The sequence below is a fragment of the Aphelocoma coerulescens genome, chromosome 24 (genome assembly GCF_041296385.1).
Source record: "Aphelocoma coerulescens isolate FSJ_1873_10779 chromosome 24, UR_Acoe_1.0, whole genome shotgun sequence".
NCBI lineage: Eukaryota > Metazoa > Chordata > Aves > Passeriformes > Corvidae > Aphelocoma > Aphelocoma coerulescens.
In genome coordinates this window covers 3,056,376-3,081,807 of record NC_091037.1, presented here as the reverse complement: position 1 = coordinate 3,081,807, position 25,432 = coordinate 3,056,376, and the positions used below count along the sequence as shown (strand labels likewise).

Genomic DNA, 25,432 nt, shown 5'->3' with positions numbered 1-25,432 from the left:
AAACCAGCTCCTGTGGGGATGGCTCTGATCCCTGAGGACTTCACAGAGACTTTCCCAGCCCGAGGTGAAGCCGTTGGGTAAATCCTTGGGGAATGCTTGGGTTGAAGGGGTCCTGTTTACCCACGGGTCCCACCCCAGCAATGAGTGTAGGGTCCCCACCCTCAGCTCTCAGCTGCAGCCTCTCAGGGGCTGAGTGGGACTGGGAGAGCTGCTGGGAGCAACGCTGCAGAGCCACCTCTTGTAAAGGTGAGTGCCCTGAAAAGTACTTTTGAAAGCTTTTTTTTTTTCCCCCCCCCACATTTCTGGAACAAAGAGAGTGGTGGGGAAAACAGGGCTGGAAGCTTATGGACAAACGATAGCTGCGACTGCAACCCAGACACACACAGCGAGCACAGATTACAGTAATTTTAATTGCTTGTAATGCAGCCCCCTCTCCCCCTCCTCACTCTCTCCTTCCTCCTCCTCCTCCTCCTGTGCTCTCTCTCCCCCCGCCAGTCCCCGTCCCCCCCCCCCAGAGTTAATCTGTCGCTCGATTCTCAGCTTTTCTTTTGCTTCTGGTTTCATTTTCAGATGACAAAATTCAAGGCACACAGCTCTGCTGTCTGGTTGCCCTGGTAACGGCAGCCTATTATCGTACCTTGTCATTCATCAAGAAAGAATTGCACTTGACAGAGATAGACCAAAATGCCTGCAGTCTGCAGCATAAAAAAAAAAAAAAAAAAAAAAAAAAGGGGAAAAAAAAGAGAAAAAAACTGTTTTCTTTTCTTCCAAGTATGTAAAAGGCCTTTAATGCCTATTTAGCTACATGTTTTATTTAACATTGCTTATTATCCACTAAAGTGATTGTCGAAACTCGTAGAAATAGGTATTCCCTCCTCAAAATTAGATTTAAGTTGAATTTGTCATTCTGCCCAGCTTTCAAACCCTTCCAGCCTGGTGCACAATATAAAGGAAATGGTTAAATGATAAACGTTTTGCATGTTGGGTTCGCCAAGTGACCACACAAATGCTGCCTTTCTGCTTAATTATGGCTTGTGTTGGGTAGCTTTTCCTGCTCTCTTTATGGAGCTTCAAAAATAATTAGCAGGGTATGCAATAAATAATTGAATTTTATCTTTAATTAATCCTTCAAGTGCAGGGTGTTATGGAATACAGATAAGTGGACGGCCATGAAAAGTACATATGTACACATGTGTTGTATGTCTTGAGGAGGGAGAGGTTTCTCCGAGCAGAAAATCTGTAATCACTCTTTCTAAAGTTGGACCAGTTCCCAAATTCATTGTTCTTCAAAGGCAGGAAAAGGTAATTGCTTGTTATTTTGCCTACCTCATCTCTGCCATCTGAATTAACCCAAATTAATTCCTGAAATCCATGGCCTCGTACCTTTTGGTTGGTGAGCACTGAAACTCCCAGAATTGTGATTTTTTTTTTTTTAAATCTGGGTATTTTTCAGATAATTGTTTAAATAGCTGTAATTGAGGGTTGGGGTGTTTGGGGACTGTTTTATACCAGGATTTTGGGGCAGTTTTTTTCCTTACAGTGGTCAATTTGCTTGTTAAAGGTGAGATCTGCTGTAAAATAGGTTTTATTGGCCATGTGGCATTTTAAGTACATATCCTCCTTGCTTGGGGTTTGCATCTCTGATTGTGGAATCTTTTGTCCGAGAAGATCAGAGGGAAAAATTAGGAAAGGGAGAGATAGGAGAGGCGAGGAAGATGGAGGGCACCTAAAAAAAGGGGGGAAAAGAAAATTCCTTGCGTAGATCCTGATGCCAGCTCTGTTTATTTTCCTGGAGTGTGCCATGGGTGTCGTACCAGGAACTTTGGGAGCTGACTTTGCACTCCCCCACCGAAAATAGAAACCCGAGTGTTGCTCCCTCTCCCTCTTTCTGTCTCCACAACCTCCCACGCGGGGAAGGGACCCACAGGGAGCAGGGCTGGGATGGCTCCAAAGCAGAGGCAGAGCGTTCCATCAGCAGGGTCTGGAGTCACAAACCCAGGGTTTGGGGGGTTTATTTGGAGCAGTGACAACAAAACCAACAAAAAAAAAACCCCAAAAACCCAACAACAACAACAAAACGAGCGGGCAGAGAAGGAGATGCCCTTAAATTTGTATTGATCCACCCATTCCTAGAGCCACTCCTGAACTTTCTCCTTTAATTCCGCCGCGCCACCAGCGTTCATTTCCTGCCCAACCTCCGTCCTACCTTTTGATTCTCAAATCTCCCTTAGGCGAGGGGGTTTGGGAGGACAAAGGACTGAACAGGCAGAAACAATTAAACCAGCAGATACAGTGAAAACCAACACCACAGCACCGGGGCAAGAAATTGCGCCGGACGAACGAATTCTGTCGCGTATTTGATGTTTCAACAGTCGCTCTCATTCCTGCAGCTTCCTGCAGCCTTCCTCTCGGCTAAAGGAACTCTGCCATCCCTTAGGACCTCATAAATACACAGAGGCACTGGAAATATATTTTTTTTTTTTTTTCTGAGTATTAATATTACATGATAATCTCGTCGGAGGGAAAAAATAAAATGCTGGAGCTCGATCTTCTCCCTTCATGTGCAAAATGGCTCTTTTAAGTCCCTTTTAAATGCTCGCATATGTCTTGATGAAAAATTGGAATTTGGAATGTTTATACAGCCCTGAATAGTGCAAGTGAATATCCTTTAAATTAGCTTTTCAAGTTGATTTACAGCCTGAGAATTCTGTAACAAGACATGAGTGTTATCTGGTAAGAAAGGAATAGGTTTTGCTGTTATTGTCTGTCTGGGTGTCTTTGCTGTGAAACAAAATGGGAGCCAAAATGCCAGCTCTGAAATGAACTTCCAGGAGCAGAAAAGCCTAAGTGGGAGTTAGCAAAGGAAGGAATGAACTTGCTCAAAAATTAAAGTGCCGATCGATTTTCTTAAAGAAGGTGTTCTCACCAAGATTAATTGATCAAATCTCACAATACAGGGGAAAAACCAAATCCCTGGGAGTTGATATTTGTTTTACTTGAGAAAGGACTGAACATCTATCACTGATCTCTAATTAATTGCTTCTGTCTATTGATACGTGTATCATTTATCTCACCGTCTTCCCAGCCTCTTTTTTTTTTGCTGATAGTCCTGGTACCTGAGTTGGTGATGGATCAGGAAATAAGGGCAGTGGGACTGAGCTTTGTGTTCTTTCTGAGCATTTTTAACCCCATGTTCTGTTTTGGCCACCAAAAAATGCAGGGACTGAAGCTTCAGCTGGGTGGATGGAAATGTTTTTGGGGATGGTCAGGGCACGAAAGACCCTCAGGACAGCAGAAAAAATGAGGAACCTCATTCAGGAAACTCTACTCAAAGGGTTTCAGCAACTCCTCCAGCTTTATTTGTCCCCTGGCTCATGGGGAACAGCCGATTCTCCAATGCCAAGTTTTTAAAGCACACTTGGCACATCCTCGGGGTTTGGAGTCGCCCCCTCCCTCCAAAGTGGAAGTCAAAGAGATTCCTTCTCTGGGCCTGACTCAGGAAAAATCCCTGTCCTGCTGTGGTGGGAGGGAAGCCCAGGAAAAGGCTCCCAAGCCTCCAAAAATTGCCTCTGGAAGGTGAGGAAGGCTCTGCGAGGTCTTGGAGGAGCTTTGTCTGTGTGAGAGCCAGCTGGAGGTTTTATTGAATCCAGCCTTTGGGTATCCACACAATAAAACACCTCCTGTAAAACAAACTTTTTTTCTCTCTCTCTTTCTCTTCCCCTTTTTCTTTTTTTCTCCCCCCTCTCTCTTTCCTCCTACTGCAGTGAAAATTTGAGGAATGCTGTGAGGAAAGCAGAACCATGGCACAGCGTGTGCTTATCTGAAGTTCAGGCAGAACAGAGTGACTCTCCTACCTTTGAGTATGTCTGAAATTAAAATGTCACGGCTCAGATTCCCACTTTAGCTCATGATGAGTTATATCCTGGGCTGCAAATCTTCCCTTGCAGTGACCGAGGCTGTGCTGGAAGGGAGATGCAGTTGTGGAGCAACAAGAGGAGGGTACTCCTTGTCTCCTTGTTCCACATGATAGAAAATACCCATTTCTGGGCTCTTTTGGCATGAAAAATCACTGCTTTCAGGGGCCCCACTGAAAGCTGAGGTCCAGCTCCACCTTTCCTCAGTCTTATTTCAGTGGTAACAGCCAAGATCTTTCTCTGCAGGCACTGAAACCACACATTTTTAATTCTTTTCTCTTAAATCGGTTAAAATGCAGTGAAAAGCACTTGGAAAATGTAGCTGGGGAGTTGAGGGATATCTGTGAAGGACAGTGTGGTGGCAGGGGCTTTTTCTGTTGAATGATACGAAAATATCTCAGTTGTACCATCCTGGCAATCCAGGATCTGGTTGGGATTATTCCATCAAGGAAAAAAACATGAATTTTTATCTACTTTCAGTATTCCTCTCTGAGGTGCAACTCATTTTAATCTGATTACAACCTCCAGATTTTAGGTCTGGTTTTCAGCCACTGCCATGGGATGGATGTGCCACTGATCTGTGAGGAATTTATTTCCAGAGTGGGATGCAGTTTTCCTTTAGGGAAGGGGACACTGTGTGTGTCTCTAAGGCTTTCACTCCAAACCAATAAATAAACCCTGGATCTGACTCCCCTTGGCTTGGAGTTGTCCCTTTTTTTGTGCTGAGGTTCGTGGGGAGGGTTTTCCTGGAATCTCTTATGCTGGAGTAAAAGAGGCTGCTGGAATTCCCTTTCTGCCAAGAATTGCCATGAAAACCAGTTTATTTCTATTTTATTATTGCAGGGCTAACATCTCCCTCAGCAGTGAGTGATCCTGCCTAAAAATACCTGAAATTAGGAAGTGCTAGTGAAAGGTGCTTCCCTAATTCCTGATTATATTTTTCCTGCATGAGAAAAGATGGCTTCAGCTCAAAATTAAGGATTTTGGACTTAGGAGCTCAAATGATCCATTGTAAACTGTCAAGGAAAAATGTGCAATTTCCAAGCTACATTTATACTGTCAGAAAGAGCTTTGAAAGCTGAAATAAATCTTCCCTTCCACATTAAAACCAGCAGAGGATCATTTCTGTCCACCTGGTAGGGTTTTTTTTGGGTTGCTAAATCCATAGAAATACCTTAATTTATACATTAAGACAACTTGTCTAATTTTTGCAGGGTTCTCCCGAGGCAGGTTTTAAATTTAATTGAATTAAGACAACGAGGGAAACTTTATTTCTTACAGCAGGACAAACCAAATGGCCCCATTCAAATATCCACTTCTTCCTTCTTGAAATTTGCTTCCCAATTTCCATCAAGATTAAAAATTTCTGGTTGGGGAATTAGTTTAATCATTAGGTACAATGTGTTGCCAGACTAAATATCTGCAGTGGTTTAGGGAAGCATCAGTGGGTCTTGGAGGTCTTTTTTCTCAATTAAATCTGTAAGAAACTCCAAATGCTGCTTTCTTTCATTACCAGTTAAGTGTTTTGGCAAAGATTTCAGGCAAATTTTGTAGCCTTTCCACCTTTTCCCTCAAATTCCTGCAGTCAGGCTGTTCGAAATGCTGGTAATTGATAATTTCTCTATTAATTTTCCCCAAACCGTTTCTTCTCAGGAGCAAAAACTGATTAGAACCACACCCAGCACTGCCACCTTAAAAAGCTCCTGTCCAGAAAACGAGGCAGAAATCCAAAATTGGATGAGGATTTCAATTGTGGGGGGGGGAAAAAAAGACATTATAAAAATACTTTTAGTATTTTTCTGTTCTTATTTGTTTCAAGCAGATCATTTTAGGCATGGAAGTGCGTGGGATAGATATTTCCCACCACCAATAAATAGGATGCAGTTTAAGGGAGTTGGGGTAGGCTTTTACCACCCAGCTGCTGCTAAATACTTCTTCAATTCTTGATTTAATGACCAATATGGATTTGCATGGAAAAAAAGGCGACAGAAGGAGGAGAAATGTAGAAAATTTCCTGTATATGTGGATCCCACTACGATAAATAAAGGTTTCCCAGTGCACCACAATCAGAGGATGAGTGTGGCAGTTTGGGTTGATATTTTAGCATTAATTTTTAGTGTCAGCCAGGCTGCTGTGCTTGATTCCATTTTTCCTCCTCATCAGGCACTTTCTTGGTAGGAATGAAATGAAATATTGGTGTAGGACCTGAAGCAATTCGAGTGTCAGGTGCCCATCCTGAGCCTGGAAAGGACAAGATTGGGAACGTAACACCCAAAACTTCTCATTGCCTTCTACCTTTTGAAATTCTTGGTTCTCTTTGGGCTGTGTTCACCAGATTTTCCTCCTCAGCCACGAGTGTTAAAACCATCCTTTGTCCACCCCTCTTTTTGATGTTGTCACAGATTTCCATGATTTCAGGAGCTGTTTCCTGGATAAGCATCGCTAAATTGGTGGTCAGGACTCTGTTACCAGAGCATTGGAGGTCTCTGGGCTGTAAAAAGCATTTCCAGCTCATCATTGAGGTCAAATATTGCCATTTTTACTTCAGCTGGGCTTGGCTGGGTCCTGATGGGGATTGGGAGCTGTGGCTGGGAGTTTGGCTGGGATGGGGAGAGGGATGTGCCCTACTTAGGAGCGGAGCCCCCGTTCCTGCTGGCAGGGGGTTGTTTTGTTTGCTTGTTTTGATTTGGGAAGCCTCGAAACAAAGGCAGCTCCAACCAGGCCGTGCTCATCACAAAAGCATATTTGTAAAGATATTTACTGCTAGGAATGAAACAGAGCAGAAAATACATTTTGTTAATTTTGGGGGATTTTTCGGGTGGTTCAGGTGCTTTTTCCCCGCTGCCTCTGCTGCACACGAGAGGAGTTTGGATGTGTTCCACTCAGTCCGTGATTTTAGGGCTGGATAATTCTCTTTTTCAGTTTTAAAAAAGAGAAAGGAGCCGATCTCGTGTGTGGCAGCAAACAGGGGCTGATCTCACCATTTCAGGGGATATAAAACCCCCTGTCTTGAGCATTTCTGTCAGGACCCCTTGGGAAAAGTGGAGGGGAAGATGGGAAAAACAAAAAGATACAAAGGCAATTTTAAAAATTACGTTTTGAAATGCCTTTTAATGAGCAGCAACTCTGCTAAAAGCACCTGTCATTTACTCCCAAATAAGCTGTCCTGGAGGTTTGGGGGATGCTTTTGCCGTGATTTTTGTGGTAGACTGAATTAAATATAGTTCTGGGCATGCAGTTTCCAGCAGAAATCCCATTGAAATTCCCTCTGGAAATACAGATTCCTCGCAGGACCAGTAGGTTTGTCCATCTGTGGGTAAAAATCACCCCCCAAACCTCCAGCTCACTGAGCAAGGTCCTACTTTGGCTCAGCCAGAGCTGCTCTGCCAGCCCTTTGACCAGCCACACGTCACTGCTGACTACAAATGATCAGCAATTCCCCAAAAATCAGACCTTGTAGCTTCTTTGTTGCCTGGAGAAATTGGTCACTTCCATGTGAAATAACAGGAAAAAATGGGCAGACTCCAATCTTCATTATTTTTAATAATTTAGCTGCAAATAGGCAATTATTCTCAGCACTGAAAGCATCAATGTACATAAAATCTGTATTTTTCCAAGTGGTTTGATCTATGGTGGAGGGAAAGGGATGAATTTGTGGAGAATTATGGGGAAGAATTTTAGGAAACATTCCCTGTGCAAGTCTTGTCCCTAATAAGCTCTAATAACTGAGGTTACTGCACTTGTGCCTGTATTCTCACATGAATAAATATATCCAGGGAAAAACTCAGTGGAGAGGGATTTTTGGTCTTGTTTGAGCACACCTAGAGGGAAAAAAATATAAATTCTTTTTTCTCTCTTTTTAGCACCTTCATGTAAAATAAACTGCCTCAAAAGTATGATGCTGAAAAAACAAAGGAGAAAGAGCAGCTCTTAAAGGAAATGCTCTTGAACATAAGGATATGAGATAATGAAATGGGCTACTGGGATAAGCATATTTATTGGGTTTGTTATGTATCAAATGTAACAAAAGTAAAGTGTCTGAAGAACTCCATGTGTGGTTCCTTCACACTCTTTGATCACACAATTCCCCCTTTAATTCAGATGCAGTAGAGCTTAAGTGGCTTCATTGATGTGTTAAGTGTGGAATGATTTTTGTATAAAATAAAAAAAAAAAAAAAAAAAAAAAGAAGAAGAAAAAAGAAAAAGAAAAAAAAAAAAAAAGAGCCCATTATGTGTCCAGAAAAGCCTTGTGTGCACTTGTTTATTGAGACAGGAAGTCGCTTTCCCACACCGAACAACGGTGCCGAAACACTGAAAAATTGTGTAGGGAAGAAAAGTAAAGGAAACTTAATTTTCTACCTGGCAGAAATCAGCCTCCGGAGGAAGAAGTAGACAATGAGATTGGGCTTCAAGTGAATAATAGAGGCTGATTGATTTTTTAGGAAAATGCTCCCCACCATTTATAGAGGGGGTTCATGTGCTGCTTTTGTTAGGAAAATGGGAGGCTTTGGTGCGAGCTCTTTGTGGTGAGGCTGCTGCTGCTGGAGTGTTGCTCCAGCACGGCAGTGCCCCGAGGAGCAAACCCCCAGCAGAAGGGCTGCCAGGTACAAACGCAGCATTTAAATAGATATTAAAAAGAAAAGAACCACTTTTAGGTCATTCCTTACCGGTTTATCACCGGCAGGGATCTTCGTGAGGCTCTGTGGAACAAAGCCTTGGATGCTGCAGTGGTGTAAAATCAGGAGAGTGGCTTTTATCCGAGACAAAGGAGCGACTCCCCGCTCCCACACCTGATACCCAGGCCTGGATTTTAATATCTAAACCAGCAAAAAATAAATCAGATGGGAAGGGTTTTTTAGGCTGAGGGTTAGTACGTATTTACTCACACCCGGAATTTTAACAGGAATAATATCAGGCTCCAGCATTCGGATTACCTGGGTCTCCTCTTTGGTCAGGGAGCGTTGTGGGCTCAAGGTGAAACAGTGGCTGCAGACATTTATTGGTGTTTCAGGAGCAGCTGTGAGTGCCCACAAAGGTCAGGAGAGCAGCAGGCCCAGTGCTGTGGGCTCAGAGCCCAGAGTTTGAGTCAGAGGAAGCAAGCCCAAAGTCTGAGGAGCAAGACTGGCACAAAGACATCGAGTGGCTCGCCAAAGGGCACCTCCTTCAGAGGAGGCAGAGACCAGGCTAAGGATCAGAACTTGCAGGTTCTGCGGTGCTGCATTTTCATCTTTCCTGGCTTTTTTTTCTGGATTTACTCAGCAAATAATGCTGTTTTCTCCCTCTGCCACCGTTGTGTGCTTTTGTGCTCAGTGCCGAGGTCTCTTTTCGCTTTGGAATCTTGTAAAAATGTGCGGTTTCCTCGGCCCTGCTGCCAAAACCGAGGCTGTTCAAACCAAACAAACACAAAAGCCCTCCAGAATGCAGAGTGGGCTTCATAAATATTACCTTGAGGTGGATTTGTGCAGAATGGTCAGAGGGAGAAATCCCAAATCTTCCCTTTGGCCCCGAACCAGGTCTGCAGGACCTCGGGGGCAGCCACCCTGGCTGTGTCCCTCTGACACAGGGCACTTGTTCCTTTCACCTGGGTGCCAAATCCCCTCCCAAATTTGTGTCCTGGACCTCAGGATTTTTACCAGCCTCTCTTTAATCCTTGGAAAGCAGGACTGGGAGGGAAAGCAGGACTGGGAGGGAAAGCAGCCCATTTTCCTGCCACACGTGCGCCTTCCCGCTGGCACACGCAGCTCCCCCTTCCATAACCCTGCTCTCCCAGAGCCTTTTCCAGCCCATATAAAACTCTTCTTCCTTTCAGCACCATCTCCCCACACCCAGCACATTCCTTTCATGTGCTCAGCCCGATGGCCTTATCTCTCCCTCTCGCCCTAATTATGAAATGTGTGGTATGTTGCTTCTCCATGAGAACAGAGAGAGCTGCAACTGGGCAGAAGTTAAAGGACTCCTCTTATTACTCTTCAGGCAAATCAGGGTCAGGATAAACTGGCAGTCCTTGGTTGTTTGGGTGGGGTTTTTAATCCCTTTTTCCTTGAGAATGAAAAAAAAAAATGAAATTACCATTAAACCCATCAGCTACATCTTGATTATAAGGATGGTTTGAGGGAGGATGTTTGCACTGAGCACTAATTTTGGGTCTGAAGTGTCAGTCACACCTGACAGACACTGAGGCAGCCCAGAAGATTTGGATATTGAGTTCCTGAGCTCAAACTGGGGCTCTGGCTGTCGTGGTCTTGCTGCCTCTCACCATCAGCACAGATTTTCCTCTCTGCTCCCGAGAGCTGCAGGACCTCGGCGTGGAGCAGGACAATTCCCGTGTCTGGCAGGCGTGTGGTCCTTAAAATGCAGCTGTCAGATGCTTTGCAGTGGGGTTTTCAAAGAGGATGACTCCTGGCTTATGTCTGCTTCCACCAAAAGTGGCTGGGGCAGCAAGGCAGGGAGATGGATGCCTTTGAAAATCCCACCGTGAAATGCCGTGGTCGGAGAGCTCCTCGGAGTTGGGCAGAACCCCCCTCTCCCCCAATTATTTGAAAACACAGACTGCATTAGCCTGGTCATCCGTTGAAAAAGAGGAACATATTCGTGACCTGCCATCCATTCCTGCTCCTCCTGACCCTCCCCCTAGCCCCACTTTGTCAGCCCTTAGTGAACCAAAAACTGGCTTTTCTGATTTGAATCATGATTCAGCCTGATGCGATTTGAAATGCCTGAATTCTTAACCCCCTGCATGATGGGATTTTATCTAATGGAAATGCCAGCAGCCTTTAAGTCAGGCATGGCAGAGCCTTGCCAGCCGCTCTACCCAGCATGCTAAATAAATGATAAATATTGTTGCACATATGTTACATCTGTCAAAAGTCTCAGCATCACGCAATCATTGTGTGGCCTTTATAAGGTGATGAAAGGAGCAAAAACAACAACAAACCCTAATGCAAACATCAGATAGGCATTAGAGATTCCCTGACAGTGCAAATAAAATTCCCAGTTGGGGAAATAGGCGTTGAGGAAGGGAGATATCTTTGTTGGGTGAGGTAAAGAGCTGAAAATACTGGATGTGCTGTGGATTTAGAGACTTTCCATCAGGCCAAGCAGCCCCCAGCTCCTCTCCTGTCTCTGTAGTGCAATGGGGACGGTGCTTTTTGCAATTCTCATTTGAGAGTCCCAAGTTCTGCTTTTGAACACCAGGTTCAGGTGCGGGAGGAGAAGGGAAGTAAATAAAGAAAACTCTTTCTGATGTTACTCCTAAATGTTGATGTGTAGACTCACGTCACACTGAGATATCTCAGCCTGCTGAAGGTCAGCAAATACACTTTCACTCTTCCCCAAGGCAGGAATTTTCAGTGTCCCTTGCTCCAGAAGGGGCATTTGGCCAGGCACGGGGAGCTGGGCTCAGCCCTAATGCCAGGAACCCGCAGATTCCGAGTCTGTCTGAGCTTTGCCAGGGTCACCTTGAAGGGCACCCCAGCCCTGCAAAGGTCCCGCTGTGCCTGGGGGAAGGAGGAGGCAGGAGAGGGTGGGCAGAGGGAGGAGAAGGCTGTCAGTCTGCTGAGCCATGGCTCTGCTGCTCTGCACCAGCTGAGCAGGGATGCTGGAGTGCTAATGCATCTTCCTCCCCTGCAGCAGCTCGGAGCCTCTGCAGAGCAGCAGATCCTCAGAGGAGCTTTTCAGAGGCTCCGTCCTTCCCCAGGGCAGCAGTGGAGCTGCTCCACCTCCAGCCCAAGGCTCTGCCTAAGGGCAAAATCTCAGCCCAAGAAACGTATTCCTCTCTCTGTCTCTCCCTCCCTCCTGAAAAATAAGGGTCACAGTGGCATTTACCTCGAAGTCTATTAAAAAACACTGAGCTCCCAGAGTGTGGCATGTGTGTTTCCTATTAGGAAGGCAGTTCCAGACTAATAACCATTTTTAATGGCTGTCGTTGTGCTTTGCACTAAATGATATCAGCCATTATTGCAGGAGAAAGGCAGAGAAGCCTGGAAAATTAAATGAAATCCTTCTGTGGAAATTTCAAAGGGGATCAAAGATGCTCCCCAGCTTTTTTCCTTGAGGCCAGGTGGAATTTTTCTAGTTCCAGTGTGAGGTAGGGAACCCCTGGAAAAGCAGGAAGCAGCGATGATTTTCCCTTTCCTCCTTTAAGCAAAGGAGCTCTTGGAAGTCAGATAATTTTCTTTTTACAAATGAGAATAGAAATGGGTCGACTGAGGCTTGGGAAGGTCAGTGGATGATGGCAGAGAGCAGAATGGGGTTTGGTCAATCCTTTGTTTGCTCCTCCGAGCTGCTTGTGCAGGAATAAATTCTCCTTGTAGGATGTGATTCACCTCACCTTAAAATGCAGGTGAAAAGAGGTCAGTACCCAAAAATGGCTGTTCCTCTTCTTTATCTGTAGCAGGATCCAAGGATGGCTGGGTGTGAGAACTTACCTTGAGGAACAGGACAAGAGGGAGAGCCAGGGACAGGTTTGTTGACCTCCCCAATGTGTTTTGAATTAGTTGTAGACTATGACCTCAAGTTGAGAAAAATTCAAACCAGCCTGATGGTGTTGAAGCAAGTCAGATTTGGCTGAGGCCTAATGGTTTGTAATTTAGTTTAAGACCATGACTGTGAGGCTTAAAAATCCCAAACAGTGGGGCTTGCTGGCAAGTCGAGCATCTATTAATGATATGGCTGTGAAAGCAGAGGGGTTTTTTTTCTCAGGGTTCAGTCCTGCCAGGTTTTGAGCTGCCCAGACCTCCCACTATTTCTGTGGGAAGGGGAGGGGCCCACAAATTTGTAGGATCTGACCCTCACAGGGATAAATCATCTTTGACCCCTCAATTCCAATGGAGTTACCTCATTCAGACAAGTGCAGAAGTGTCCTGGTACCTACAGGGAGACTCTGCAGGTCAGGGTGATCCATTTAGATTATCCTATTAAAAAAGATGCAGCCTGTTCTCCAAACGCACACAAATCTAACTAACTTAGTTGCTCTAATTAGCCCCTGCTGCAATTTCCACCATGCCATTAAAATAAGTTATACTCAAATGCAATGAAATGCCTGTAAATCAAGGGAGATTAAAAATCCCTCTGGCTGCAGAGATGTGTTTATCATAAGGGCTTTAACATCCTGAATTTTAAGAGATGCTGCACACTGAGGCAGCCTGGGTTCACAGGGAGGAGCAATCTGTCTGACTGCATCCTCTCACGGAGCTGAGAAACCAAGATAGACACTGCTGTTGTATTTTCCTTTGTTTTTCAGCACAAAATATGTGCAAATTCAGTTGTTTAGGCTGAAGGTGGGTGTTGTTTCGTGCCTGCTCAGAGCCTCCTCTCTGGGTTTCATTCCCCAGTTGATGGTTGGGTTGGAATGAACCTATATCTGAGAGGAACTTCAGGAAATTATCTGACTTGGAATGAATTTGGTGTTAAATCTTAATTTAAAAAAAAATATTTTTCTTAAAAAGGGAATCAGTGCTTTTAAGTTTTAAACTTAACGTTGAAGTTAAGCTTACATTTGACTAAGGAGGTGGCATAGAATAAAGGTTACTTTAGGTCCCTTTATGGAATAAAAATCACTTTAGGTGCTTTAAGGCTATTTCAGCAAGACTGGGGTGTGTCAGGTGAGAACCTAATCCCTGCATTCGTGCCAGTCTTCACTCATTGCTTATTAAGCTTCTATTTGATTACTGAATTCCCTATATTTCTCCTCTTTTGGATTGGATTTCCAAAGGTGTGTGGTGTTAGGACAACAAGGGATGACTTTAAGCTGAAGGAGGGTAAATTTAGTTGGGATACTGGGAAGGAATTGTTCCCTGTGAGGGTGGAGAGACCCTGGCACAGGGTGCCCAGAGCAGCTGTGGCTGCCCCTGGATCCCTGGAAGTGTCCAAGGCCAGGTTGGACGGGGTTTGGAGCACCCTGAGATAGTGGAAGGTGTCAGGGTGGAACTGGATGTGCTTTGAGGTTCCATCTGACCCAAACCATCCTGGGATTCTCTGACCTCTTTGGCTGTATCCCCTTGGGTATTCCCTCTCGCTTATATTCCCTGCCCTTTTCCCCTCCTATGTAAAAGCCCCAGAGAAAATGGGCCCAATCTCTTTGAAACGCACGAGGAGCTGATAAGATTTATCCTCGGTCCGGTTCCAGAGAGATTAATTGCCTGGCTGGGAATCAGTTGGGGAAGGCTGTGGCTAATCTTCAACCCAACCTCCCTTCCCAGCATCACAGGAGAGCACAGCAGTTATTTTATGCCGTTGTTCCTCTTGTTTATTCTGGCTGAATCCTCGCATCCCTCCCCGCCAGCCCTGCCGGGGCGGCCGGCAGCGTTGCCATGTCACTGCAGAGCCTTCCTCTTCCCAACAGTTGTGCAGAAATCACTTCTCCTCTGTCATTCCTCCTCGGCAGCAGCAATTTGTTATTCTCCAGGAATAGTTGCAGCTCAGCACCTGTCGTGCAGCCCGAGAGGAGCTGCACAAACAGAACTTCTGTTCGCAGCACCGGACCGGGATCCGCTCGGATTTTTCCCCCGATAGAATTCTCCTTCTGTTTTACCAGACAAATAATCTGTTGCGACTCTTATTGCTCCTTATCTTTTTGCAGCTTGGCCTGGTTCCATGCACCATTTTGTTCTCAGAGATGCCTAAGCTGATTCTTCAGCGCCAGCCAAAACAAATGAGAGTCTTGGCTGGCGGCGTGGCAGCAGCAGCTGGTTCCACTGTGGCTCCTACACCCAACACTGGGGCAGCTCAGGCTTGGATGGGGATCCTTGTCCCTCATGAGGGGCCTGGGGAGCAGGCAGGAGGGAAGTGAAGTCCTGTGGAGTTGGTTGGCTGATCTGGCTTTTAGTGGAACCGTGGAAGTCTTTATTAGAGTCTTTATTAATCTTTATTTCTCGTGAGTTGCCCCAAGGCCTTGGTCACGAGGGCCTTGCAGGAGTTCAGTGGGCAGAGCGCAGGACTGGGAATTGGGACACCCAGGACCTGTCCCAGACACTCCCCTGCCCTGTGACCCTGAGTTTTCCCTGCCTTGCTTTGCCAGCCCCATTCAGGCTGCCAGGGCACCACAGCTGGAGCTGGTGTGGCTGCACAGCCCCACAGAAAAGGTGCCTGGTCCCAGCTGGCCCTGCAGGCACTGCTGCGATGCAAATGTTCCTACATTGTCCAGTTTATCAGTGCTGGTGCACGGAGCAGATCCTACAGCACCCCCAGCAGACTTTTAAAGCCCACAAGGAGCACAGTTTGAGTTAGAGGAACAAAGAGAAGGTGTAGAGATGAGATGGTGATTAATGACTAAAAAGTGCAAGAAGAAACAAGGTCCACCAAGTTCCTGAACTTCTGAAGTTTGGGATCTTGCCTCAGTCTGGACCTGAGCTTTCTGGTGCTGCTTTACCAGTCACTGCTGCACAGGTGTGAAGCTGTTGCAGGAGCTGGATGAGTTCTCAGATTCTCTTTCACAGATTGAAACCTTCTTTTCCTTTTTTCCTGACCATTCCAGTCCAGGTGAGGGCCTTGCCATTGGGAAAACCAGATGGATTTGGGGACTGCTTGTGGCCTTGGGCGAATTCCCTGGTCTCTCACTGATTCTCCCTAATGCCCTATCTTTAATAACATTTTCCTACAGCTTCTGTAGGGCTGTTGTGGGATAAAGATAAAACTGTTGAGGTGTGTGGCTGTGTAGAGACTGGGAAATTATGATGGATGGATGGATGGATGGATGGATGGATGGATGGATGGATGGATGGATGGATGGATGGATTTATGGATGGATTTATGGATTTATAGATCTGTAATAGGGGAAGGCCAAGCTGGTCCAAACCTTGTAGCCACGCTGTCTCTGCTGAGCCGAAGGAACATTATGTCACCGTGAAAATGCCACGCATTTTATTTGAAAAGGACATTATGGCAAGGCTCTAATCAGATCCCTCAGTGCCTCAGACAGCTTCAGAACCTGATTCAATAAAAACATGGCTGGACTCCAGCAGGATGAGGAGAAGCAGGCTCGCTCTGGGGACTTATCTCAGCCTGCAAAACCTCTGTTCCGGAGCACTTTGGAGCACTTGAGCTCCTCTGGGTTGTTTGCTCTTGAACAGGGAGTTTCTGAGGGGGGACATCAAAAAATATGATGTTTGGGTGGGGAGAGCTAATTGATTTGACAGTTAATCAAAAAGTACTAAGGGAAAATCAATATAGAGTAAAACAAGCTAGTCTTCAGTTCTATATTGTATTCCCAGTGGCATTGTTGATTGTATAGCATCAATGTCATCTATTTTAGATGGAAATGTTACCAACTATAATGCCACTGTTGATGTTTCAAAACGCTTCTAATCTCATTTCAATAATAGCTTCTGTCTCTCTCAGTGACACACGTGCCATAACATCCCTGGCTAAACTGACAGCACTAATAACACACTGGGAGTTTTTATTATTCGGACCCCTGTCTGCATTTTTGATCACTCAGGGGGTTGTACAGCAGGAAGGGCGGGCATCTCCCTGAAATCCTCAGGTGAAGGAGTGCCTGGACATTCCCAGAGCTGGGCTGGCTCTTGGAGGGTCAGCTCCTCAGCTAACAGGGATTTGGGGGTTCAGGGGTGACCCTAGAGCTGGGAAGGTCTCAGTGGAATTCAGGAAGGGCAAGTTTAAGGCTGAGCTGGTGGCCAGGACTGTGGTTTAATTGCTGGTTTAACTCTGCTGCCTCCTGAGGTCTTGGCTCTCTTCAAGTGGACTAAAAAAATCCCCCAGGGAAATTCCTTGCTGGTTTTCTGGGAACTCTTCCTTTGCATCAAAGCCTGACACACCGAACTCAGAGCCTCTGGTGTGGTTTTAGGGCTTATTTCATTCTCATCCCTCTTGCAACCCAAGAGTGAAAACTGGATGTGCCACCAGCCTGGATGCTGCAGCGATGGCAAAGGGTGAGAGGGACAGCTCATGATGAATCAGGTTCTCCAGACACAGCAGGGAGCTCTCAGTTCCTGGATGTCTCATTCCACTGAAATTCAGAGTACAGCTCATAATCCTTTTAGTGATAATTTGACTTGAAAATTTAAGGAGGTCTCCGGAACTTTTTATGGGGAAAATTGCAGCACTTTTCGTGTCTTCCCAGCCTCCTCCTGGACCAGGCTGAGCAATAAAAGCACTGACCAGGCAGAGCACTTCAGCAGATGCTCTGCCACAGACTTAATTTCAGCTCCACTGACCTTGACTCAGGCTTAAGTTTTACCAAATAAAAAAGTCAGATCAGAGTGAATGGACTTGAAGCCTGTGCTGAATTTTAAACTTGGACTTTGCCAGAGCCCTGCACTTGAACCTGTTTCTGGAATATACAGGATGTAAGTGGGAACACAGGAACAGAACCTTTCCAATAGGTCCTTCATTTAAAACAGCTTTCCTCTTCAATTATCCGCAGTGAATTTAAATGGGATGAAAATTCAGTCCTTTATTTCTGATTTTATCTTTTCTTTCCTCCGTTCTTTCGCCGAGGAATTTTCCCTTTATTAACTTTTTGAGCATAAAACGCAGAAAATAAATGAACAAACAAAACCTGGAGCAATATGTGAGATCTTTGAACTAATTCAGCAGTCGTTATTACTGACATCAGGAGAAAGAAATGCAAGAACACAAATCTATTGCTTTAAGCTGGGATTTTCAGAAGAGCCTGTTGGAGTTTGGCACTCAAATCCCATGAAATCCCCTTTATACTTTTCACTTCTCCTTCTTTTCTTTTAATTTATTTTTCCTCGACATGGGAAAGGCCCTGATGCATTTTGTTAGGGAGGGTTATTACACCATGTTTGGGATCAGCATCCAGGATTGGAGCCAGGTCAGAGCTCTTGTGGAGCACAGAGGAGCAGGGAATTTCTGCTCTGAGGAGGGATGGGAGGCTGTGGAGCCAGGTTTAGCATTTAGCACATCACCTGTTGATTGCCCAGAGGAGCTGTGGCTGCCCCTGGACCCCTGGAAGTGTCCAAGGGCAGCTTGGATGGGAATTGGAGCACCCTGGGATAGTGGAAGGTGTCCCTGCACGTGTCAGGGGGTGGAAATGGGGTCATCTTTAATGTCCCTTCCGACCCAAACCATCCTGGGATTCCATTCTAAGGAGATGGGAATCAGGACACAGCAGTGGAAGGGTGAGAGGATGAAGAGGGAGGGGTCTGGGGTCAAGGCAGCTGAAACAAAGCCCAGAGGATGAGCAAGGCAGGGCTGTAATGTGGGATACTGACAAGTTACAGACACGTTCAAGGGATCCTGCTGGTTTTCAGCCCACGGGGTTGTTGTTGTCAGGTTCCTCCACGAATGCCTCCAGCCAGAAGGCTCAGCTGGTTACCACCTTAGTGTGTAATTATTGATATTCCTTGGCAGATGGACATGTTGGACATGAACTGTTTGGTGGCCCTGAACCTGGTGTAGGGTCCTGCACACCCCATGTTACAATTCCTAATTAAGGGAACAGCCTATCCCACCATGCTGACCTCACCTTGCAGAGGGGCACGGGGGATGTGCTTTCTTATCTCCCAGCAGCTTCTCCTTCTATCCCAGGAATATTTTTGGAATTTGTGGCAAACCCCCCAGTCCTGTTGGGACAAGCCAGCCTGAAGGTTGCTGTAGCTAAGCCAGCCCTGAGCTCTGTTTCACTTTCTCTGCCTCACAGGGGAAAATTGATCTTTTCGAACACACCCAGTAGAATTTACTCAGTTTTGCTTCCCATTTTATCCCTTAGGAACCACATCCTCAGCACAAACCAGGGGTGTCAACCAGATTCTCTGCCCTGGCCATCAAAGCTCTGAAAGATTTCAGGACTGCAGGATATTTTGGATATTTGTTTTCCTATTTTAGTCCTTCCTTCGGTGCTGATTTCTGGCCTCATTATGGTCTCTCTCACAAAGATGAGGTACCAAAAATGTGCTGCCTGATGCAGCCCCTGAAGTGAGGCTGCTGCTGGGGTGACCTTTTCGTTATTCTGCAGTTTGACTGACTGGCTATCCCAGCCCTTTCCCACACGGTGAGGAGGTACAAGCAGCAGAGGAAGGGAAATGCTGGATAATCAGCACACAGAATGCAGAAAAGGTCAGGATAATCCACTCTGCACGAGGGATGGGTGTGCAGAGAGGTAACACACAGGCACAACTTGAGTTCCCTAACCTTCAAAGGAGGTTGTGTTCCTCCTCCTATTCCCCCCCTGCCCAAAGCAACCCACAGAGTTGTTATTTTTAAAATTGCACGTAGTCTTCACAGCTTTTCGTAGAGCACACACCTGTCTGCAGGACAGGAGCAACAAGATTCGGAGGGAAATACTAGAAACCTTCCAGCGCTCTCTTCTTTCAAAAAATCATTTCAAATATCTTGCCTCGGCTCAGTTTTTTACTCTTTTCCCTTAAAAAGTATGAAAAGAGGTACTACATGAATATTGCAAGAGGCAGCCTGTTAAAAACTGCAAATAGAGTGAGCTGCACTCCCTTTTTCCACTGGTGAAACAGAATCAGCAAGAGAGAAAAAGGGAAAACGGGAGAGATTTTTAAAAGTAGGGTTTTGTTCTGTTCTCTCAGCTGCAGGATGGAAGATTTGAACCAGTGACCAAGTGCTGGTTTTCTTCTGAAAATTTCATGGCCAGCTATTTAATATTTCTTCTTATTAACCCTCCTGCAGAGCAGTACAAATTCCTCAGCTGCAAGGAGATGCTCAGGGACAGCATCGCTGTATTGAAGTCGAGATAGCTGAATTCATCACAAGAATTAGATGGATGTTCCAGTCCACATTTACATGCCTAACAGCAGCAGAGGGACATAATTGAAGAATAAAATCTAAATAATCTGCAGGAGGAAGCTCCATGTTATTACAAATCAGGTTGGTTATCTCCATTAATCAAGCCAGAAATCAGCCCTCTCCTTTCTTGGAGGTTCCCTTCATGAGATTCAGTGTAACCCAAAGGGTAGAAAATAATTACCCACAATTAGAGAATGTGCAGGACAAGCCAAGGTCAAGGTGAAGCTCGAGGGAACTTTTCATCAGCCACTGGAAGGGAGGTTGAGAGCAGGCTAATAAAAACCCTGACCTTCATTATTTTGTTGTCTAAGAGAAAGCCAGCCTTGCCCAGCAAGGAGGAGGGGGTATTCCTGGTGTTATTCCTCATCTGGGATGATTTTTAGTCACAGTGAAGTTTATTGGACTAAAAACCCCGCAGACTGCTTCAAACTGAGAATATCAAACCTGACAATGAGGTTTTGTAGCAGCTGCTGACTCATCCATGACTGGTTTTTGCCATGATTTTGGTTGTCCCTGTCCATCTCTGCTGCTTGGGATCCTGGAACTGGCATTTCCTTTTATCACCTCAGGAATAATCCCCTCCCTGCGGGTTCTGCCAACACCTTTGCCTGGCTCAGGTCTCTGGTGTTTCCCCAGATCCATCACACCAGTTTGCTTTGTGACTGAGTCCTTCAGGTGTCTGTGCACAGCTCCTTCCTGACATCCCTGCAAGGTCATGGCCATGCCCGTGTAGCAAGAAATGCAAATATCTTCCCAGTTCCTGAATGAAGGAATGGGGGGAAGTAAAACCATCCCCAGACCCAGCTGTGTCCCTGTGCCCTTGGGTTTGCCTCTGGGTTTGGGGATTTTCTACAGCAGTTCTGTCCCTGAAATCAGATTTGGTGTGAAACACTGGTAAGGCCTGGATTTAATCTGGATCTCCTGCTGTGTGGAGGCTTCTTCAGCCTTTGGAGTTGGCTATATGAAAGCAGAACTCCTTTACATCCTTTAGTTTAGGTATGGAATGGCATCTCTGCTTTGAATCCAGGCGTTTTTGTTCACAGAGTGTCTGAGGCCAGGCCTTTTGTTACCTGGTTTGATCCTTCTTTTTGGCTTCTGAAGCAGACTGCACCTTGTGCTGCTCAGGTAGTGTTTGCTAATTATCCCTAACGAAGAGCAGGTGGAAGGGTCGGTGTTAATTGTGTCCCGAGGTTGTGACAGCCTCTCCCTCATCAGCCGTGTTGGAAGCAGCTTCCAGGCACTCACTGCCCACCTGAGCACTAAAAAAATCATCTCTCCTTTGGCACCTCGAGATGTTTGTGACAAAACAACCCCAAACCTGCTATTTCCATGGTCACTGCCCAGTGCTTGTGCTTAATCCTTAGTCCAGTGTCATCCTGTGCCACTGCACCCTGGCAATTGCTGTGTGCTCAGGAATTGAGACAGAGCATGGGCCAGGCCATTTTAGGTGGTCACCGGAGGTTAAATCACATTGCAGCAGCCCAATTCTTATGAAGTCTGATTGGATTTGTTTGGGAATTCGCTCTCCAGCCACAGATTTTATTCCTTTAACTCTCTGAGGATGGCCTTCCATACTGAATTCCCACCTGAATGCAACTTAATCTGCCTTTCCCTGCAGCGTCACTTTCCCATGAGGGCTCTGAGGGTTGAAATATCCACATTTTTCCCTCTTTCCCTACAGCCAGCTCCACCACCCCAGCCTCCTGCAGCAGAGGGGGGCAGATGTCACCTCCTGCCACCTTTTTCATGAAGATTGATGCCTGCTCACCTCTCTCTTTCTGTGTAACCAAATACCCGCTAAACATTTACCAGATGGAAGCTGCAGAGTCTACCTGGAGAGGGAGGAGCCTCAGGACAACCTGACAGTGCCAGGAAAAGGGAGATGAATTTCAGAGAGGTCTGGGCTTTGCTTCTTGGTGGAGAGAAATGACCAAACTGTAGGTAGATATAAATATATATATATGTATTTATTTTACATCTATATTTTTCAATCTCAGCTGGCTGAGGTGATGCCCACGTGTGAGGAAAGGGAAGCTGCTCCTGCTTTGTTTCATTTCTTTGCTGCAACAATTTCTTTTTCCCCCTGTTTCCCCCTGACTTCAGGAGACAATATAGGAGAGATTTATTGCTAAGACAAGATGTCAGATTGCTGCCATTAGATCCAGGTTAAATCTATAGTTTCTTTTAGCCCCACTGGCTCTTCCTCCCCGTATTCCAAACACCAAGGGAGAGCAGCCTATGAGCTGAACACTCAGAGGAAAATGAAGGAGCTTTAGGGAGGGAGAATTTGGTGAGATGGGACCTAAATTAATCCCTGCTGTAAATCCTTTGTAGCCCTTGACAGATTGGGCTGAGAGCAGTGCAGGTGATGGAAAGGAGGCAGAGGCTTGGGACAGGGTTTTTATTTCTCTTTTTTCTTCTATTTTGCTCCTTGCTGGAGCCCCTGTATTTAATAAGGTGGGGATGGATAACAGGAACTTATTGGTTCTTATTCTTCAAGGGACTCCTTAAATTTAGGGGCACTGTCCTTCCAAGAGCTCAGCTCAGATTGCAAAGACAGTTTCCAGAGCTCCCTGCTCCCTTTGATTCCCAGCATCTTCCAGGACTGCGTTTATCCTGCAGCAGCCCCCGGATGGTGGGAAGCATCAGAAATGTTCCAGCAGCAAGGGTGTAGTTAAAGGCCATGTTTAGGGAGACAGGGAATATCCTCTGCTCCTCCTTGACCCGTTTTAGAGGCAGGAAATGTGAAAAGCAGCGATGTGATGCTAATGTGGGACAGGAAATCTGCAGCCACACAAGTCCAGAGTCCTCCCAAAGGGATTTACCTGTGCTGCTCCACCTCGGCTGGCTCAGCAGGGAAAGAACAGCCACAAAATTTGCTTTCCCATCAGTGGGAGTGCCCCAAGCCCTGGTGTGTAAGTCTGTAATATCTGTAATTTGTTCCCAGCCAAAGCTCCTGTCCAAGGAACAGCCTGGCTGCCTGGAGCAGAGCATTTGCCTTGACACCTTCTCTTGAACACTGCCCATTATTACCTTCCCCCTCTTCCACAGCAATAATCTGAATTTCAGCAGAACAGGGACACTAATTATTGATATGATAAATATGGCAGCTAATTAAATAAACAATTTGACTTTAGACTCTGCTGCCATTTAACTATAACTGAAGTCAAAATATAATCCTTGAAGCCTCCACAATGATCTGCAGTGTACTTTGTGTGACTGTTTTCATTGTTTGAAAACAATTAAGTCTCAGGAAGCAATTACAGTGACTGAACCACCGCTGTAACAGCCAGGTAAGGGAATGTTGAGGTTGTGATGAGTTCCTTTCACATAAGAAAGCTGAGTTTATGAGTTATTAATCTCAGCTGAACAAGGCTTGCTTAATCCATGTAGTTGTCCAGACCAGGGTTAAAGAATTCTAAATGCCTGAAGAGCTTAAATAAAAATTCAGAACCAATTCCTGGACAGTTTGACACCAAAGACCTGGTCTTGATCCAGAAAAGGGAAATAGAAATTATTTAGAGGAAGTGAAAAGTGCCAGGTGAAAGAGATCCTCATCTTTTCTAGTTGGGGTTTAGGCTATGGAGGGCCAGGCCAGATCCAGCACACACCAGGCCGAGTTCCACATTTTCTTTCCTAGGATCTGATCCATCCTAAAAAACCATCCCAGCAGCTTCCAAGCCACCAGAGAATATGAGATTCCAGCCTGTCCTGTTTCCCCCTCACTAAATATTGACTCTTACCACGAAGCACCATGGTTCCTGTGCCAGCCCTGTGCAGGGAGGCACTGCCAGCTCTCCTGGCTCTTCCCAGTCCTTCTCTCAAGGAACCAGGAACACATTCCCTGTGGGAATCAGCCCCACATTTCCCTTTTTCCAACCCTCCTTTAAAGAAAAGCCCTCCTGCTTGTGCTGAGCATCCTTCCTGTTGGGTGTTGTCCCTCTCAGTTTGCCTGCAGCACAATTAAATAAAAAACTAACAATTCTCCCACAGGGAGATGAATTTATCCTTGCTGTAAATCACTTTTTTGGGTTTATTTATTCCTTTTGGCACCCCTGCATGAACTGATCTTCGGGTTCCCCCATTCCCATGATGAAGCTGATATACCCCAGCGTGGCAAATTGTGTCACTGGATCCAGGGCAGCTCCAGGGGAGGACCATTAATCGCTGCCCATGCCGAGACAACAGGGCTCCGTCCCTGGCCATGAGTCATTCCAGCTGCTGGAACAGCTATCTCTGCAGATTCCCCTTTGGAACAGGAGCCTGGAGACTGCTCCAGCTCAGCAGTGAAAATATCTGTCCCCAATTTGTAGACAAGGGATCTCTTTCAGAGACATTCTTGAGGAAAATCCCTCGTGGAGCTGCGCAAGGCACGGACACCCCCCGGCTCCGAGGCCAGGGGAGAAAAGCCACATCTGCTGCCACAGATTAGGCAGGGACCCAGCAGATGGGTCTGCACTGAATCAGGGCAGAATCAGGTTTGCCTGGTCACAGGACAGGTCCCTGGCACGGGGAGGGTGTAGGGACATGGAGGGGAAAGATCCGCCCTGTTTGGAGCATGGACTCACAGCCAGGGTGGGATGACAGCATTTGGAGATAGAGATTGGCACTGCTGGGCCTGAGAGCATCATTCCAGGGGAGTCAGAGCTGGTCTACAGGAGAAAATGCAGGTCCAGCAGCTCCTCTGAGGGCTGCTTGGTGCTTCCTCTCCTGCCAAAACTGAACACACGGGTCCAGGCACACAAACACTGTGATTGCAGCACAGCCCTTCAGAAGCAGGGAATGATTTAAATCTCACCTAAATCCCTGTAAAACACCACCTTTTGTTTGTCTTCCAGGCAAAGATTTTCCAAGTACTTGTGGTATTTATTTATTTATTTATCTATTTATTTCTCTGAACTTGTTCTTCCCCTTGGTATTGGCTGTTATTGCAGACTCAGGCTCTTATTCCAAGTGGGGTTTGGGTTGGGTCCTTTTCCTTTTCCCTTTCCACTGCTGGTACCTGAAAATCTCAGCTGCAAGGTGCTGCCTGTCCTACAGATAAAACTTTCAGGCCCCAGTACCTTAAGGCAAGCCCAGCTGCACTGGTGCTGTCCTTTTAATTCCTTGCTTTCTCTGCTCCAGTGGCTGATAAGCCACTTCTGGCTGTCTAGTCATGTAATCCTTTAATTTTTTAATTTCAAGGAACTGTTTGCAGCTCACCATGACTCAACATTTGACTGCAAACTCATTTGAGGCAAGGGAACAGTTGATTTGTGCACTGAAGGCAGAGTGATGACGATGAAAAATCGCAGCATAGTGCCCCTTTTAGCAGATTTTTTTAAAATTTTGCTGGAAAATTGAACATCTGAAATGGTGAGTGGTCTGATGAACTTCATCCTTTAATATTCACACACTGCCTGCTGCACTCTGAGAACGTGGGGAAGGGGTATCTCTGAAAGGACACGAGTGATGCTGAGCTCCCTAAAAAAAGTTGTGGAGGGGAGGTGTGAAGTCCAGGAAGTGGAGAATCACAGAGCAGTGATTTCAGTGCCAGCCAATGCAAAATTATTGGGAAAAAAAGATAATTGAACCGAGGATCTGTTCACACCCCGAGGGTAACAAGGAGGAAAAGACAGCAGGGATTTGTCGGGCAGATTTTGCCTGAGCAGGGTGAGGTCTTGTTCTGGGAGACTCAAAATGAATCCAAATAAAATTGGGAGTCACAGAGAAATTCACAGGCAATTTTGGGGATGCTTCATACTTTTTATGACACAAAGATGATAGTAATGCCTGCCTCCACA

At 45.9% G+C, this 25,432-nt stretch overlaps 1 long non-coding RNA gene across 1 annotated transcript; it reads left to right on the top strand.

Annotated features, from left to right (window-relative positions):
- Positions 1-152: 152 nt before the first annotated feature.
- On the top strand, positions 153-24,990 carry LOC138098368 (uncharacterized). Its single transcript, XR_011146604.1, has 4 exons — positions 153-246; positions 19,533-19,730; positions 21,331-21,586; positions 24,834-24,990. It is a non-coding gene; the product is annotated as an uncharacterized lncRNA (long non-coding RNA).
- Positions 24,991-25,432: the final 442 nt, after the last annotated feature.